The 18,973-nt window shown below is 45.4% G+C and overlaps 1 long non-coding RNA gene across 1 annotated transcript; it reads right to left on the minus strand.

Moving 5' to 3' along the window:
- Positions 1–1,496: 1,496 nt before the first annotated feature.
- Positions 1,497–17,323, minus strand: LOC147650654 (uncharacterized). Its single transcript, XR_015275968.1, has 3 exons — positions 16,886–17,323; positions 16,098–16,262; positions 1,497–1,634 (listed from the first exon to the last, which is right to left on the minus strand). It is a non-coding gene; the product is annotated as an uncharacterized LOC147650654 (long non-coding RNA).
- Between the last annotated feature and the right edge of the window lie 1,650 nt (positions 17,324–18,973).

Genomic DNA, 18,973 nt, shown 5'->3' on the forward strand with positions numbered 1-18,973 from the left:
AGATCTATTTCAACCACCCCCAGGCAGGATATTTTCCATGTGGGTAATAATAAATCTTACTATTGAATGTCATCAAATGAAAGAAAATTACTGTAAAAATAGGCACAGTTATGTATTTCTTATTATATAATATTAAGGAAGATTTTTCAAAGATTTGAGGAGCTTTCATTTACATGCCTGATTTTTTTGAATGTAATTCTTTTGCCTACATTTAATATATATACACATATATATATTAAAGCCTTGTACAGTCAGCCAGTGTAAAGAGATTCTCTCCTCAAAATAGCCTGTTGTGTAGTCAGGTCTGGAAGGTGAGATTCTCATCATGGTTGAGACTGAATAAGAACAATTATGTCCTTTCTCAACAGATACCAGGGCAGGCTTTTCCTAGCACTTTTTATGTGGTATTTTCAGGTATCACTCACACTATTTTGTTCATTTTATTTGCAAAGGAAGCAAATGGCATCCTTTCTGTCAGTTAATAGAAAGGGTTTGAGGGGAGAACTGTCACTCACTCTTATTGCTCCAAATTCTTTTCTAAAAATGATTGTAGAGTTCCAGTGAAAAGTTCTCCCTTCATTATGAGGGCAGAATTGAAAATGCTCCTGCCACATTATTTGTGCCAAGAAATAAAGATCTAAGCAACTTTCTAGGACCTGTTACACACAATAAAGCCAATGCTTTGTACCAGGGTGGCTGTGCTGCAGAGGAAGGAAACTGTACAAATTCAAACTTCACATTCAAGATGTAAGCATAAGAAAAAGAGCTGTGAAAACAAGATTACAGGTGATCTACATACCAAATGTTGCATTCCACCATCATATTATCTGCACAGTATAAAAAAAAAAAAAATCAAAACCCTTTGACCCCAGAGGCAATAATCCAGACAGAGAAAATGTCGAGATGTGAGAAAGGGGCTGGAGACAAGAATTAATCAGAGGCAATATTTTCCTGCTGTCTCTGTCCTCAGTCTATGGAGGACAGGAGAAATTTGGGCTACAGAGCCTGGGTAGAAAAGTGACAGCGAAAGAAGCAACCTGAGGGAAAAGCAACAGCTTGGTAGATTTGTCCTATGCAATTTCTCCTGCATCAACTGCACCATTCTGGGAGCAATTTGTTCAAAGCAAAGATGAAGGAAAAGAGGAGAGGTAAGAAAGATGGGAGAGCTTGAAGGGAATGTATCAGCTCCTTAGGGATCAGAGAAGCTGTTGGCCAGCAGGATAAGTGGATGGCTCCGTAAGGACTGGGGAAAGCCAGGCAGGAGTTCAAAGGCAGTGGAAGGAGAGTGGTACTGCCAAAATTTACCACAACCGTGGATCTCATGAATGGAACAGCAACACATTGCACAATCATTAATTTTGGGGGTGTAGAGCCCAATTAATGAAACCAGAGAGCCTTGGAAGGGTGTCAGAAGCATCCTGGTCTTGATATTCCTATTCTAGAAAAGAAAAGCTACAGAAAACTTTGGACTTGACCAATTGAGAATCAAAACCTACCCTGGCTTTGAGTGTCCAGGCAAACTCAGCAGCATTTCTCCTTCATCAGCCCTGACTAAAGCAAGCTGTGAGGTGATCTCTGCTTTGAGCTCAGGGCTGGGAGACAAAGGCACTTCTCAGAAGCCTTCTGCACGTGATCTATAAAAAGGAAAGAAATAAAAGACTTTGGTTTATTAGTTTGTTACTCCCCAATCCCAACCATTACAGGACAGGCACTATGTTTATGATGGATTCATTTAGAGAACATTTTCTCCCTGCTCACATAACTGCCTCAGACTGAAGCCAAAGCTGCACGGGGAGGGGGGATAAAAGCTGCAGATGTTTTTCAGGACCATATACAACCCAGTACTTCAAAAGTGCACACAAGGAGATGAGCCAGCAATGAGGAGCTGGCTTGACCTGTAGGAAACGACATTCAATTTTTCATTGTACCACAAAGTTCTCCTGCAGCTTTGACAAGCCCCCCATTGCACGGTACAACTGTGAGAAGAGGACAGGAAATTCATAAAGATTCACACAATCTGCCATTTACTCTTCCAACAAGCAGTTTCTGTGTTCTTGGAAAGGTTTATTTTAAACTCAGCCTGAATAAAATTATTCCCTGACCATCTCTGAGCAGCTCTCCAGCATCTCTGACAAACACCAGGTTTCCAGGTACCACTGTTGCCATTTCACCTGCAGTTCATAGCACATCGACCTCATCTCTAATACACATGTACAGTCAAAATCACTGTGCCCACAGGGACCAATTTATTTTTCCATCACCTGTAGCTCCCTTCGGTTTATGCAGGAAGAAGCTGGCAGCTCTAACAAGGAGTGTTATGAATAGCGTGGTAACGCCTTTCTTCATCCCTGTTAAATTTCTCATTTCATCTTGTGAAGTCAAATCCTGGTTCCTGCAAAGTCCCTAAAACAACCTACATTGATTATAATTGGCTCTGCAGTTGGACTGCATGTACTTTATCTCCAATTTTGCAGATTCATTGCCTACTACTGCTGTCTCCCTACATTTAGATAGTTATCCCACTGCCCTAGAGGTTGTTCTGGCAGCTGGAGGTTGTGACAGTCCTGACACAATGCACAGCCTTTCAGTAGAAAAGTCATTTTTCAGTCCTGTCTGACCAGGAATTATGGTTTTTGCCTTGTCTCTATATATGTATCACCCCCTCTCCCCCATTAGGAGCTGAGGACTCAGTCAACTGCCAAACTGCATGAAAAAATCCTGGTGCACAGAAAGAGGATCCAGTACCTCTGGGTGGTTTGTGATCTGCATTCTTTGTTATGAAGGCAGTAAAAACAAGCCAAAGTATCAACTTGTTACTTCAGTCAGACCATTTGCATACAATTTGAAACCACGGTAATTTTCAATCCATGTCCGAATCCTTATGTTGCTGATGCACAAGGAATAATACAACAGGATGAAGTCCAAAGAAAAATGAAGCTTCACATCAACAGGCAAAGCTAATTCCATGAAGATGGATCAAGTCATGACTGCTGAGGATTTCAGCATTCAGGCACCTTTGTGAACCCTATGAGAAATTTAATCTGTTTTCTCCAAGTTAAAATTAAAGCCGAGCAATCTTCACTGGCATGAACACTTCTCACATTTGTGCTTCTGTCTGTAATGACCAATGCCCACGGCTCCCTGGGCTCAGGGCAGACGCTGCTGCCCAGCCCTGGCCCCCTGGCACTGTCCATGGGTAACCGGGGTCACTTCACAGATGGAACAATCCCATTGTGGACCAGGACACTCTTCACATGTCGCTTCACCGTGCTCTGTTGAAACCTCAACTTTCCAGAGTTCCACGGGTTCGTTCCCGTGTATTTTATCCTCTTGGTCACAAATGTATCACAACAGTGCTTCACACAGGTCTCCTGCCGCTAATGCATCCCCTGGCGGGGTTATCTAAGTGCTCCTGGTACAAACCCTCTGATAAGCAGCGCATCCAGCGCTATCAGCACCGCGTTATGAAAGGAATGTCGCGGCAAAGCGCTGCCGAGTCACAAGACAAAAACCACCCCGGTGTTTACAGCAGGGTAGGAAATACCGCATTAAAATAAAAGCGTGACAAGGGAAGAGCGCACACGTTGGGGTGGAAAGAAATCCAAACCACCCCTAAGCTCCTGGTTCCTTTGTCATCGAGTGAGTGCATTACAGAGAAGATTTGTTTGGAGTGAAAGGCTTTTTGTGAAGCTTTATCTTGGCCTCTAGCAGACAGAACTGACAACCCTGAAGTGGCAAAAACCACTTGCCAAGTGCCACATTCAGCGAACAAAGGAACCCAACACCATGCATGGAACAGCAAACTATCAGCTCCCAGGGGGAAGTGTCATTTTCACATCCAGTTTGCTACACCAGAGTGGGAGAGAAGCTCCAACTGTTTTGAATTCATGTGTCAAGTCAATCACAGGAACAGATAATATTGGAGTTATATAAAATTTCGGAAGGAACCCCCACCCACCACCTGTAACACTCACTCGCCACTGTCAGAACAGTTCTGTAACTGAAGACAGCACCAAAGAGAAGTTGTCCTTACGGCTTTCTGCACAGCAGATGATGGGATCATTACAATTTATTCTGCATATGAACTGAGAAAGAGAATAAGTGTTTATTTTTATTCCCACCAGAAAAGTATCTCAAAGTTTCCACTGGACTTTGACTGTAAGTGCTACTTGCTAGGAAGAAGGGAAGGGAAGGGAAGGGAAGGGAAGGGAAGGGAAGGGAAGGGAAGGGAAGGGAAGGGAAGGGAAGGGAAGGGAAGGGAAGGGAAGGGAAGGGAAGGGAAGGGAAGGGAAGGGAAGGGAAGGGAAGGGAAGGGAAGGGAAGGGAAGGGAAGGGAAGGGAAGGGAAGGGAAGGGAAGGGAAGGGAAGGGAAGGGAAGGGAAGGGAAGGGAAGGGAAGGGAAGGGAAGGGAAGGGAAGGGAAGGGAAGGGAAGGGAAGGGAAGGGAAGGGAAGGGAAGGGAAGGGAAGGGAAGGGAAGGGAAGGGAAGGGAAGGGAAGGGAAGGGAAGGGAAGGGAAGGGAAGGGAAGGGAAGGGAAGGGAAGCTGCCCTACAGATGACTTCAGCCTTTTTTGATGCAAGACTTTCTGTCCCCTCATGGGAAACCAAACCAGATCTGGTTTTGTTTCCTCTGTGTACCTTAACCAAGAGCCTCCAAATGGAGGGATTTCTGTTCACCTGCAGAGGCAGTGTTGGGGTCAGAGCTGGGAACTGAGAAGCCAGAAGCCATATCCAGAGGAGAGCGGCCCAAGGAGCTCCACACCAGAGCTGAGGATGGTCTCAGACATTCTGCTGGGCACTGCAATGCAATAAACTAATTCCTGCCCACAACTAATCCAGCCAAACTCCATTAACAAGAGCTTGGACATGCACTGAGGAGCTGAGCCTCTCCAACTTTTCTCCCACAGATGATTAGGAGCTTGCATAGGGTCATTTCTGAGCCCAGGCAGAAGAGCTTTATGTGAATAGTACCTAAAAGCGTTCTTGATGCCATGTGCAGAATCTCAGGCTCCCTGATGCTGCAAGTCTCACCCCTCGACCTTCCCTAGAGCCCTCCCCCCCTCCTTTGTGCACACTCAGTGCTAAACCCATGAACTCGAGTTTTACCCTCTGCTGTGTGACAGGACACCAAGGAGGGATCACACCTGCCCTGATTTCCCCATCCACCATTTCCCAAATTAAAGCTACGCCAGCCCTGTCCTCTTTCACGAGCACTGAGTGAGAGCAAAAGGAGAAAACCACAAGGGGAACAGATGCTGCAGTTTGAAGAACAAGAGAGAGAGAGAAAAAGATATCATTGCTCTCTGAAAGCATCCAGAAATGTTCCTATTCAATTCATTCAGGCCTACACAAGATCAGGGAGAGCACAGGACTACTGTGAGGAAAATCTAGGTCACATATGATCACAGCAGCACAGCTGCCATCATCTCAATGGCCATGTGAAGTGAGGAGTGCAGCAAGGACCTCTGCTGAAGAGGGGATTTTTTTTTCCAGTCCTGTTTTACAATTTCCCCTCATTAAGGTGTATTTTCCGGCAGGGCTGTGAGTACATTGGGTCTTCAATTGGGGTGAAGGATTTAGCTATAAATCCCAAAAATGATTCAGTCAGTGGAATTTCTGTAGGATCATTTAAATAGTTTATAGGCTGCCAGGAGGATTTTAACCTTCTAACAGTGACAGGAACAGTGTTACTTTCCTGTTCTTTCGAATGCCAACACATTTCTTAGTTCTCTTTGTTTCATATCTGTTGTGGATACACATTGCTCCAATTTTCATTAAGGAATCTTATGCTGTTCTAATACACCTGTGAAAACTTCTTTAAATCCTCTCATTCAGTGCTCTCTTTTTGTTAAATACACAGGTCAAACCCTGTGGTCCCTTCTCCTCCTTCAAACAGAAAAGTTAAAATAAATGCATGCACACACACACACACACACAAAAAAAGAAAAAAAAAGAAAAAAAAAAAAAGAAAAAAAAAAGAACTAGGACAGCACAGCCCCAAACCATTATCTTTTTCCTTTATATTTAAACAGACCCTCCAGCACCTTCTCCTCTCCCCTTTTCTACACCTCAATAAAGCCAGGCAGGATCTAAAGCCCAAATACTGAACACTCCTGCAATTCAGGAGATTAGAGGGAAAGGACAAATGTTCCTGGGTGCCATGAAGTTAAGCCAAGTATCTTGGAGCAGCATTCATTAAGGAGCTGTGCCAAAAGTCCTGGCGCAGGCAGCTGGAGCAGGAGCAGCTGCGGCTGGGGAGCAGAGGAAATGCTGCACGGCACAAGGCAGGAAAACAATGCACACAGGGAGCCTTTGGTGGAAGTGAGGATGTTATAGATACAGAATTAATAAGGATTTGTTCCCCAAAACAAGAAGCCCAGACAGCAGAGCAACAGGAAGTCAAATCACCTAAGTGCAAAAAGACTGACTCACACCTATTGTGAGACCTGGCCATTTGTATCCCAAGGTTTTCCAAACCTGTGATGCTGCAGCCCTTTCCAAGCCCTGGGACCAGCCCAACTGCTTCCAGCCTCAGGGAAAAGCAGTGACACTCGGGGCTTAGGGCAAGGACTCCTTTGAATCATGGCTGCTAATTATGTAACTCAGTATGTGTGGAAAAGACAGATATTTTAATGCATGGCAGTTCAAGAGCAAAGCCTCATCTCAGTATCTTAGGTAATATGTCCTTTTACCAGGGACTAAAAGTAATATCTCTGCTGTAATATTTAAAAAATCTGACATGAAATCAATCCTGGCTGGAGAGCCTGGGTGGTAGCTGACCCTGGCAGCACAGCCTTTCTGCCCTGGGTCAGTCCCTCCCTGGGGAAGTTCAGGAGGGATTCCAGCAGTTCTTCAGATCCATTGGCCTCCCTGAGATTTTGGGGGGAGTGGATGAAACCTTAACCTGTTCCTGGCTGCCAGGCTCAAGTTTTGCAGGTGGCTGAGGAGCCTGTGTTAGCTGGTTTGAATTCAAAATTCTAATCAGATGAACCAAGTAACTTTCAATCAAATTAGGAGAACAGTAGGGTTTGTTCTTAATCCACAACCATTTAATCTTCCGACTCATTAGTTGTGCATAGGCTCTATGAATATGTATATCTGGAAGGAAAAAAAATGTCTTTGACCTTGATGGGAATGATAACACACATCTCAAGTAGGTGTGAGCTCACCTTCCATCACACTCACTTTATTATGTAGATTCAACAATCCCCATTGCTCTGACTCAGGGTACTGAGAGTTACAGGCAATCCCGCAGCCAATTAGGGTTCTGATGAACCTGGAATGATTAGCACAGTATTTACAGCCAAGCTGCCTCCTACCAATTTGCATGTAAATAAAAATATATCTGTTTTAACAGGCCATTCTAGGCAATATAACCAGGCTCCAACAACGGGAGTGAGGAACAGAGGAAGTACATTCAAAGACAAAAGCTTCAGAGCAGGATTTGGTTTAAGATCTTGGATATACTGTTTCATTTCATACATCAGTGTCATTTCTGCAGTCCCTAATGAAAAATATTCATAAAATTTATTTTTTTGAATAATTTAAATCCACATACAAAAATACTTAGCCACACTATTTCTAGAATGAAGATCTCAGCTATCAGGAACATTTCCTCAGTTTAAGAAATTATTCTATATTGCTAAGAAAAATAAACTCATGGGCAAGTTCTCTCAGTTTCATCTGATTTCCTGGTTCATACTTTATTTCTCCTTTTACTGAAATTAATGGGGAGTCCTTTGACTGCAACAGCAGATGGATTGTAAAATCCTTGTCTTCCTTAGGTCTGTTTTGCTCCTCTTGCATTCCATTACAAAAGCTCCCAAAACTGACCTTGACATTTGTCCACACTTCCTGCAATGAGAGAGGCAGAACTCATACCGAAGTCAGTGGGAATTCGGCACAAGTACCCAATGCATTTTGGGCACTACACCTGGAAAATATTTCAATATGAAACATTTGTGAAGCGCAGACACTGGCTTGGGCTAAAGACAACCCTAGGGATCAGGGACTAGGAAAGAATCTGACTCAAGTATCTAAGTAGGACTCTTGTGTAGCTCTTGCTGGAAGTCTCCCTCTGGAAGCTGTAGCAAAGCTGGGGACAGATCCAAGAAAAGTCATCTCCTGTTCCCTTTCTTACTTGGATTTTCATCATAGAGAAGACCAAGCTGTCCCATCAGAGACATGGGACAAACTAAAGAATCCAGCAAGGGAAGGGGCCCTAAACAGCAGTCAGACAAGAAAGAACCCAAGCAGGACCATGGCAGGAGACTGTAACCTCCTGTTGCCTGCAACAGCTGTAAGGATGAGAAGCAAAATATGGATCTCTGCTATGTGAATACCCCAGACAAAATCCTGCTAAAATGGGGAGTGCAAGGCAAAGAAGCCACTGCAGAATGAAGGTCTATATTTACTTTTGTGTTCTTCTCCTGTTCAACCATTCTGTTTCTGTTTGCTGTCTCCATTGTTGTTTATTTTAAAAGCCCCCACGGACCAGAAATTCCACATTTGTGACAGAACCCCTGCAGAAGTAACTTCTTCCCTCAGCAACAAAGCAAATGCCAGCTGAGAAGGGGTTCCTGCTGCAGAGGCAGCACTGCCCTTAAGTGAACCAGCAGCTACACGTGCAAAGCCTTCCCTCCAAGTGGGGAAGACCTTTTAACTTGACTCTGCCCGTATCAAGGGGATTAAGGGTACCATTTAACTCAGCCCAGCTTCTCAGCTAACAGTATCCTTGCACGCACCTCCACTGCTCTTTGGCAGCTCCGCGCAAGTTCACTTGAGCCAGCTCTTAAGGCTTTTATCTTTAAAGCCAACGTAGATAAAAAGTTCAGGAGGCCACGGAGATGCAACCTCAAGCTGCCCCTCTAAAGTGGCAGGCTCCAGATGAGGGAGCAGCAATAGCCCATGCCTCGATGCTTTCACCGAGGGATCCCAGCCAGAGCTGGCCCTGCCACATTTGCGGCAGGATTTGCCCGCCCAGCAGCATCCCAAAAGCCCAGCTTCTGAGGAGAATCTGCTCACAAACATCATCTGTTTCCAAAGGATGGCTTGTGCTGGGGTGAAATGAAACAAGTCCAGTTGTTGCGTTTCTTTTTCCCTGTGGAGCAGGTTCAGGCCAAAGAAATTTAACCGCTACTCAGCTGTTTTCTGCTGACATCGCTTGCATTCCTCCCTCTTCTCAAATAACATTTGGAACTCCCTGCCAGATAGTGCAACTTGATATATGCCCTGATGATAGAGGGTGGAGGGGAGGAAAGTACATTGGCTAATATTTTTCCATTACAAATCTAAACGACCCAATCTACAGTTTAATCTGCAATAAAAACAGCAATTTCTGAAAGCTGGGTCACTGACTTGAGGCCAACACTTGTACCCAAAACCTTTATCCGCAGCTCACTTTTAAGAGGTTGTGATAAAATGACTATCAGTGCTATTTCCAAGCTACAGCTTTTGAAGCCACCCAATGGATTCTGAGCCCCAGACTCCTGGATCTGGAGACAAGATGGGACTCTGCTCGGAGCGGTTCAGCTGGCAGCGGTCACGGTGCCAACAGCCTCATTCAACCCCGATGAGATTTTTCCTTCCCAGGTACCTCAGAGATCCTTCAGTATTGAAAAGGATGGTTTGCCTTTCATGAACTCAAGTCTCCGTGGCTGCCACCAACGGAGGAAAAAGCCAGCATTTACCACACAAGGGTTTTCCTATACTAATGGCAGGAAATACCACAAATACCAGGATGAAATAAAAATCCACAGCCCCTCCAAATGCCACATGAATTAGCAAGGTAAGGGCTTAGAATTTCTGGTATTTAGATGTCAATGCTCCTCTATGTGTTTGGAAATTTGGGGGTTTATTACTGCCTTTTATCCACAAATATAAATTTGGCTATTTTTGCCTCCTGATCACAACAGCAGTGCTCTCAGTACTAATATATTTTAAAAATAAGCAACGGGAAAGATAGGTCAGGAAAAGAAGAAAACACAGTTTTGGCTGTGCCTCTGCTCTGCAAGAGAGGAAAGACAAAGTCCTTTCCTTTCTGTGGGGACTGAACTATGCTGGGATATTTGGTCCCTTTTACTTTAGCAACTCCCTGAGCTTTTCTCCCAGGGCTGGGAGATCAAAATTATGAGAAACTTTACTCCAACGTCAGCTGGCCCGAGGACAAGAAGGACAGAACCCTCTGGGGGAAGGCAGTTCCCCAGGGGCTCACAACTAAGAAGTATTTCAGCTGTAAAAGCTTTGCTCTCCCCGTCACTACAGCCATGGCTACTGGACGTGCAGCTGGAGCTCAGCCCCTGTGAGCTGCACGGACAAGGATGGACAGACAGCCCCTTTCATTCCTCACATCCCAGGGTTAGTGACCATTTGTCTGGCTGTACATCCTAGAGATGGAGTTGGAACCCTGGTGCAGGCACCAAAAGCATAAATGTCCTCAGGCTAAACAAAACTCTTAGACCACAAGAAGTTTCCACTTTTTCTATGACTTCAACATTTATCACCTAATCTAAATGATACCAGCACCAATATGATTTATTCTGTGATCACCTCTCACTTGGTCCAGAGGACAAATACCACTGGAGCGTGACAGAATGTGCCAGCAATGAGTCCTGGGTCCACCCTGTCCCCTTACAGGTCCCTGAGGGCCCCTACTCACGCTGCCAGAGCCTGCTGGCCTAACCTGATACAGACATTTCTTCATTCCAAGCAGTCACTAAAACATCTCTTTGTAAGGGATTTCCAAAGTATATTTATCACGAGGTCTTCTCCAGTCCTTCACCCCTATGGGGACATTCTTGGAACAGCCAAAATTCAGTTCTCTCTATGCCTCAGAGTCAGGAGGCAAGTTAGTTGGCTTGGAGCTTGTATGAATAAATCAGCTTTTAGAGGGGATGAAAGAAAAACGTGACAGAATTTGGTCCTTCTCATTCAAAAGCCCTTATCTAGCAGCAGAGGGAGCGAGGAGGGCAGATTCACCTTCAACATGATAATCTCCTGCTAGCTCTCCTTACAGCATTCCCAACTCCTGCCCTTCACTGGATGCTGAGCACAAATGTAGGAATGAATCACTGCTGATCTTGGCAAAATACCAGTCTCCCTCCCTTTGCTCCAGCTTGGAATAATCCCAATTTTCCAAATGGCTTCAGTGAATCCAGGATTTAAGTTCAGCTATTAAAAAGTAGCGGGAACCCATAAATCACAGGCTTTATATCAGTGAGTTCTTTGATGCATTTAAAACAATTACTAGGGAATATATGATCCTCCTAAAAATAACTATTTACGTGAACACCATGAGAGAAGCTACTGTCAAAACACAATACACGGACAATCCCATCTCCACCCTCAACCCTGAAGGCAGGCACGAAGACTCTCTTCACTCTATTTTGCTGCTCACAGCTGTATTAGAATTGATAATATGCCAAAATGACACATGCTTATGATGATGTTAGAGCAGTATAAAAATTATGCAGTAAATTAATGTATGCAGCAGATTAATGTATGCAGTAAATTAATGTATGCCTGCTTTCAAGGCCAAGAGGGTGGAGATTACCAGTCCATAGGAGGTCATTTTTTTCACCTATCATATTGCTCACAAAATGGCTTGTAATTACAGACTTTTACACACCAGGCTTGTATCAATGGTGACATTTCATTCCTGCCATGGATATGGACATAGGAGTGCTGGATCAGGCAGAAAGAGCTAATCTAGGAGCAACTCAAAGAAGAAAGCAGATTAATTCATTCTGCAGTCCACACCTTGCCAGAAATTTTTACCAGCAGAAATTTTCCACCCTGCAACCCACAATATTGCTCTGCCATATGCAGTTTTCAGCTCCTGCTGCTGTTGTTTTCAGGTTTCCAGTAGTGCTACTGGGCTGTCACCAGAGCGTGACAGGGTCTGTGAAGCACACGGATGTGGTTCCCACAGCAGCAGAAATGGGAGTTGCCATCTCTGCTGCACATGTGGTAACAAAATATGACTTGTATTAATTAGGTTTATGGAGCAGAGAACAGGCTTTTATCACAGCTGCCCCACTGTAGAGGTTAGAGCACACCTACCACCTGACCCCAGTCAGGACAGGGCAGGAAACCACATACCAGAAGTGCATCAGCTCCAGGTCACAGGAAGCACCTGTGGCACCAGATGCTGCTCCTGACTATCTGCAGTGGCAACAGGAATAGGGAACATCTCTGCTCTCAGCAGCTCTTTTGCAACAAGACAGGGCCAGCACACAACTTCCACCACTGAGGTGAGCCCTGTCATTAAACCCACCCGACCTGCACCTTGGCTCTGAAACCCACCCCATTGGTGGTGGTGTGTGGTGCCACAGAGCTGCTCTGGTGACCCTACAGAGCAAATCCATGCTCTCCTGTGGATCCTACAGGCTGCAAATCCATGCTGAAAGAAACACCCTGCCTCAGGGATGCCGGGACTGCAGAGATACTCCAGCCTGCAAGGAAGGCTTTTCCCACAATAGTTAGAGCCAGCTGGGACAGGAAGAGGGAGCTCTTCCACTGTCCCCTGCAGAAATCCAAACACAAGGACATTCCTGAGTTTTGTCCTCTCCTTCCCAATCTTTTGTCTTCACCCTCACAGCCCCAATTCCCTTCATCTCCTTTCACTGCTACTTCCACCACCCCTTCCCCAAGAAAGGGCACATTGCCTTGGAGCTGGCAGTGCTGGAATCCAGCAATTTGCACTTCTGAGCCTCCCTGATCCACCTTCCCAAGGCTTGCTCTGTGGTCCTGCTGACATGAGGCTACCAGGGAAAACAGGCTCAGAGATAACCTTGTGGGGGGCATCCAGCTCCAATTGAACACAAAGCTGGGAGTAGGATTTACTGCACAGAGCATTGAAAATCTTTGGGCTTGGCTTCCTCACGCATCAAACTCTTGACTCTCTGCTCTGTGTGCACGAGATGAACGTTATTGGTACAACCCACTTAGGAAACCTCTGAAAAAGATTCAGACACTGCAGCATGATGAGGGAAGATGTCTTGATTTAAGAACACAGACATTACTAGAAAGGGAATAAAAAAATAAAAGGGTCCCTTACTGTTCTGACATATCAAAAGGAGACTAATGAACCACCAGTTCATAGAACGACCCTGCTCTTCATTTCAGAGCCAGGCTGGCCTTTTGTGTTAAGGACACTGAATAACAAGAGCAAGAACAAACAGAAAGAACCCTTTCCCCCTGCCCAAAGTAAATCCTGAAATGAAATAATTTAAAAACTACACCCTCTGCCCTACTTTAAGGTCCACATAAGAACAGATGAAAAGTTTTGTTCCATTGGCAAAACTGAATCAAGGCTTTTGATCCTCAAAGATCTCTTAATCGCTTTGCACATCAGTTCTTTTCATTATTTCAAACATACTTGAAGACAGACACTTTCCTCTCTCCCTTTTTTCCTTTTTTTTTTTTTTTTTTTAAAAGACTTCTCTGTGTTTGGGCCATTTCCCAGCCAACTCTGTCAGGATGGCAGACAGCTGTTTGTTCTTTACTCACTGTGAGTTTCAACATATACACACGTTGATCTGCATTAGCAAAGTCCAAAAACGCAGAATCCTTGCCACCAAAAGTGTTCTAGCTCACAACATCCACCTCTTCACCCTTCTGGTGCTTAAGAAAAGTTCCAAGGAAGATTATATGCTTCTGGTTAAAAAAAGAAAGTAGTTGTTGGTGGGATGATTGCTGGGTTTTTTTAGAGCTCGACTCAGAATTGGAGTCTCCATCACATCAAACTGAACTTAAATCAAGGTTTCTCTCCAATTTCATGTCTCTGCAATTCCAGGAAGTCAAATCCAGCAACAAATCACCAATTCTTAAAAAAACACAGGGATAGAATTTACATTAACCCAGGGCATCTTAACACCCCTGTGAGATAAATCCAGATAACTGGAGGCAGAGTTTCCCAACAAATACATGCACAGCGTCCTTTGGTTTTTTATTAAAATCTTAATCCTGCTCTTGTACTTTCCACCCAGCTGAACGGGCAGAGACATTTCCTGAAGCAAAGACCATTCCCTGCTTGTGTAAGACTTTGCAATGAGCAGGCTCCCAAAAATTAGACAACAAATTATGGACAGGAGAGATGGGAGGCGGAGTGAGAGTTGGCCAGCTCACGAGCCATCAAGGGGGATGGATAACATCAAAAACAAACTCCACCTGGAAAGCTGCATGTAGGCAGCAGAGCAGAGCAAGTTTAATGCATTCGGAGCCTGAGGCATTGTTTAGCAAGTGGGTGGATGCTTTTTGAGCCAACTTCATCTACCCAAATGGTGTCAGAGCCATTGTAAACTGCCTTGTTAAATTATGGTCACAAAGCAATCCAGAGCTGAGAAGGGCCGGCAACAAAAGGCTGCACAACACAAAACAGGCACACGCTACAGGAGGCAGGTAATGGCAGCACCTGCTCTGCAGGAAACCTTCTTCACCCTGCAGGCAACACATCAGCCAGAGCCCCCCAGTGCTCGGGAGGATACTGCCTCCATCTGATCTGGGCTACCTCAGCCAGACTCCTCCAGGTTTCCTTGTCACTAACAAGAGGAAAGAGTCTTTCTGATGGGTGTCAAAAGATCTGACTTGGACTTCTGCATGCAGCTGTCAAACAGAGCAGCCTCCCCCAGCCTCCTCTGCCTTGACTCCTCTCTTTTATTCTTGCATTTGTTCCCTAAAAGCAGGGGAAGCCTGCAAATAAATAAAGTACCTCACCCCACAATACTAGTACTGATAGCTGAGCTTTCAGATTCAGCCACAGTAAAACAACATTTAGACCCTGCTCATTTATTCCACTGCATCAGATGAGTCAGATGAAACACAGCTGAGACCACACCAGCCATCACTGCCCCACAAACCACTTCACTGGCCTCAAAGAGAGATGAAAACCCCAGATCCCTGGCTGACAAGTGTCCTGCCTGCAGCCCTGGGGGTGTCTGGAGGCCGAGAGCTGTGCCCAGCTCCAGCCCACGCAGACCCCACAGGCACTGGACACATCCACACGGCCAGAGGACAAAGCAACCCTGGGGAGTTGAGCTTTCTCCTCATCAATTTTTAGGAGCAAACCACTGCCCAACATAACAGGCATGTTTTCCAGTGTTCACCAGAGCACAAAGCTTGACAAGACAGGACTAAAAGGAAACCAGGGATTCGAGCCACTTCCCGACCAGTTTTCCATAATGGGAATGCCAGACAAGGGCTGGCAGCTGGTGTGTGGCAAGAGAGAGCTGCTCCTTTGGGCCTCCCTGAGGACATGGCTCCCTCACCTTCACAGCCATGGGGTTTCTCACTCTAGGTGCCTGACATTTTGCAACACCTTCCTGCACCTCAGCCCCACATCTGTCACAAACCACAGCCAAGTTCTGCACTTTGTAGAATTTCTAAATATTGTACCTACAGTGTCCTGCTTCTGGCAGGGTAATTTCCAGTTCTGCCCTTCCCAGTGCCTGTTGTAACATTAAACTTTATTTTACTTGGCAGCCAGAGCTCACTTTTTAAGCAGCTGTGAGCAAAAGACCCCTCAAGTGATGCAAATAAACATAGTTTTGTTTTTAATTTGCAAATTAAAACAAACAACTTGTGTTCCAGGCAGTGAAGTCCACATCTATGTCCATAAACCCTCACACCATGCAAAGGAGACCTTCTGGCCCCTCCAGTGCTCTGAGAAGGGCCTGGTTTTACTCTTAATATTGCACATTGATAAGGATAGAAAACTTCTGATGCATCTCTGAGTCCTCTTTGCATAACCCCCTGAAATCTGAGGCCTGCTGTGGAGACTATTGCTTCCACTGAAATAAAAGTGCAACTGAGCAGGAGATAGGAATTAAGTCCAGAGCATAGGTTTAGCCTACAGAGAACTGAAACTGTGGAGTAGATCTGACTCAATTTTGTCCATGGTCTTGTTACTTGTGGTGAGGGCAGGTTTGTAAAGACCACATTTGGGAACTATTCCCAGCAGCAGCAGCAATCTGCTGTTTCCCCAGGAACAGCAAGTCTGAATGCCCAGTAAATTTTTATTCTCATTGCTGATGGCAGTGGTTTTATTCCTGACAAACTGAAACCACTGAAGCCCAGCACTAAAATGCAAGTTGGTCATACCTCACCCAGCCTGGCTCCCTGGAAACACAGGAGTGACAGAGGCAGTGTCTGCAGGCCTGGCGTCACCGCACTGCCACTCCACACACAGCTCCTGTAGCAGGAGCAGCAGATGGAGAAGGATTGTTCAAATGGCAGAGCTGGGCCTTCCTTGGGAGACATACGGCTCTAGCAACAGAGGAAAACAACCAGTGAGGAGGTTTGAGGAGAGCAGTCCTGGAACACATGTGAGAAACAAATGGGAGGCAGAGCAGGGGCTCTGGAGTTTTGTTGTTCCTGGCATGGCACTATGTTGGATATATAGGACCAAATTTAAATGAAACACCTGATGAGTGGCTATTTCAAGCTACATCCTCAAGATAGAGGAGATAGCCAAAAACCTGTGTCCTGCAGTCTCTGGCACAGGACAGGTCTCTGTGGCGAACTGAAACTCAGAAGGTGAAGATGCACCAAGCATGCACAAAGCTTCCAACCTAGATGTGCCCACACATGCTGCTGTACTACAAAGAGGTGCCAAGAGCAGAGCTTTTTGAGTTAGAAAGGCACACAGGCAGGCAGTGAGAGAACTTCAGATTTGTGCTAAGTTCCCTTAGCATGTAAACTATATCTACTATAAATAGACACACAATTTATTTATATGTAGTAAAGGCACAAGGGCTCAGGAGCACTTGGCTCAGTTTGAGTTTATGTCCCTCCCACAGGCTTTCTGCAAAGGTTTAGGAAACCTTCTGCTCCCATCTTCCTCTAGGTTGGGTTGTTACATTTGTAAAATGAAAAAGTCAATCCTTCACCTGTTCCTGGTTCAGATCCACTTGCATCAGCATTGGTATTGATGGAGCAGTTCAGATCACTCATTTCTCTGTAAGCTAAACGTTGGTATTACTGCATGGTGTAGGGCTGCCATTCTGCTACTGCTCCTTGAGATTGATTTGGCTTACTGTGACTGGAGGAAAGAGGAAAATCAAGCTGCAAATTCACCAGCTCAGGATATCATGGTATTCTGAAGCTGATCAGTGCAACTGGGTGGGTCGAACAGCTTCGCTGTGGAGTTTGGAGATAGGAGGCCAGAGTTTTCATTAATCTCTCCCGTGGATGCTGTAACTCAGAAGATTGTTTCCAGTACCTCTGCCCACCAGCTTTTCCCAATTCAGCCCGTTGCTTGTGGGAGATTTGTGCAAGAAGCCAATCTGCTATTCTAATGCAACTCAAAGCCAACTCCTTCAGCGGACAAAATACAGTCGGAGCAAATTTCATATCTGCTTTCCCAAGGTCCCTTCTCTCAAACAAATAAACAACAAAAAAAAAAGTTTATTTTTACAGAGCTTGGCTTAAAAAGCCAGACTTGGAAATGTACTGAGTGGAGCAATTCTCCAGCACCACCCAAAACTAGCCAGCAAAGGAAAGCTTGCCAAGGCTGTTAATTTGACGGCTGGGGGGGAAACGAAACCTATTGCTGCCATCTGCACAAAGGAAACAGAGGCAAAGCAAAACCCTGCTGTGTGAGCAGAAAGAAAGGTTCAGCACAGCAGAGACAACACAAACCATATGAGACACTTGTTAAACCCCCTCCCTGCTTCTTTTTCCACCACTAAATGCTGCAGGACAATGATCAATCTATTCAATAGAAGCTTCAAACAAGACCCCCAGGACCATAAGTGGTGCAGGTCTCTGTTTTCCTACAGATTCTGGCACACTGAGGCCTTGCTCCCTGCTAAATCTTTAAGACAACATGAATAGTTTGCATACTCTGAGCCCCACAGATGGTTTGGATCTAAAGGCCTTGTGCAGACTGGTCACGAAACCCATCCTCACAGCGAGAATTTGGGATGCATCACATTTTTACTGTTGCTTGTACTGCTCAGTTTGTGAAGCAGAACAAACAAGTGAGCTTTTTTTTAAAAAAGGCAGTTTGGAAAGAGCTTGATCTACTGTGAGCTCTTGGTTCAGCTCATTTCACCCCACAGGTAAGTGTGGCTCTCCTGTGGGCTACTGCCCAGGTGAAGAAAACCTCTCCCTCAGTAATCCTGCTCTGGTGGGGGTTAATCTGTAATCACCTCTATCTGTGGCCCGGGCTGCTACAGCTGCACCAACATCTCGGGCTGGAAAGCTGGCAGGAATACCTTGGTAGTGCACCAGGAGGCTCTGGGAATTTCATTACATTTTCCACTCACCCAGCGTGTCTCCGGAAGGCCATCTACGGAAGAGAACAGAACCAGTGTTGCCGCCCAACCCTCTGGAGTTTCTCCTTTCACACCCACTGCCAAAGCACAAACACCCTCACCCCAGGCCAGATTCTGATCTTCTTTATACAACAAAACCCAAAATCCACTAATATCAGCTACAGGCTCTTGCTGCAACATCTACTGAGCAGCAATTCCAAGGGGGACAAGTCCTCCCCTCCTGCCTGCAACAGTGCTGAGCACTGATTCTCCATTGCTTCCAACTGAATTTACAAGAAAAAAAACCATATCCCAGCACAGTCCCTGGAGTAGAGGGACTGGCACCCCACCTTCCAGGCTGGATAGAGGATCTAGTACATGTTCAGGCTTGTTGCTGCCTGTCCCTCAAGTGACACTTGCAGTGGTGGCGTGGCACTCAGGCACTTTTCACTTCAGCTTTGAAAGAAGCTGCAATTCACAGAGCTGGCAGGGGCAAGGGGTGAAGAATTTATCAGCTCTGCAGTTCATTTTAGAGAGGGCACACACAAAATGCAGCTCAGCTGGATTCATTCATCTCTTCATCTGAGCAGATGTGAGGATATCCGGTGACCTTGCTGAAAACAGACTCACCTGGAGAGATTCAGAGATTTGTATGAAAACCAGAGCTCTTCCAGAAAAGTTTGCACTTGGTGGTTGCAAAATTCTCCTTGCAAGCAAAAA

Source organism: Cyanistes caeruleus, chromosome 13 (genome assembly GCF_971803275.1).
Source record: "Cyanistes caeruleus chromosome 13, bCyaCae1.hap1.1, whole genome shotgun sequence".
Lineage (NCBI taxonomy): Eukaryota > Metazoa > Chordata > Aves > Passeriformes > Paridae > Cyanistes > Cyanistes caeruleus.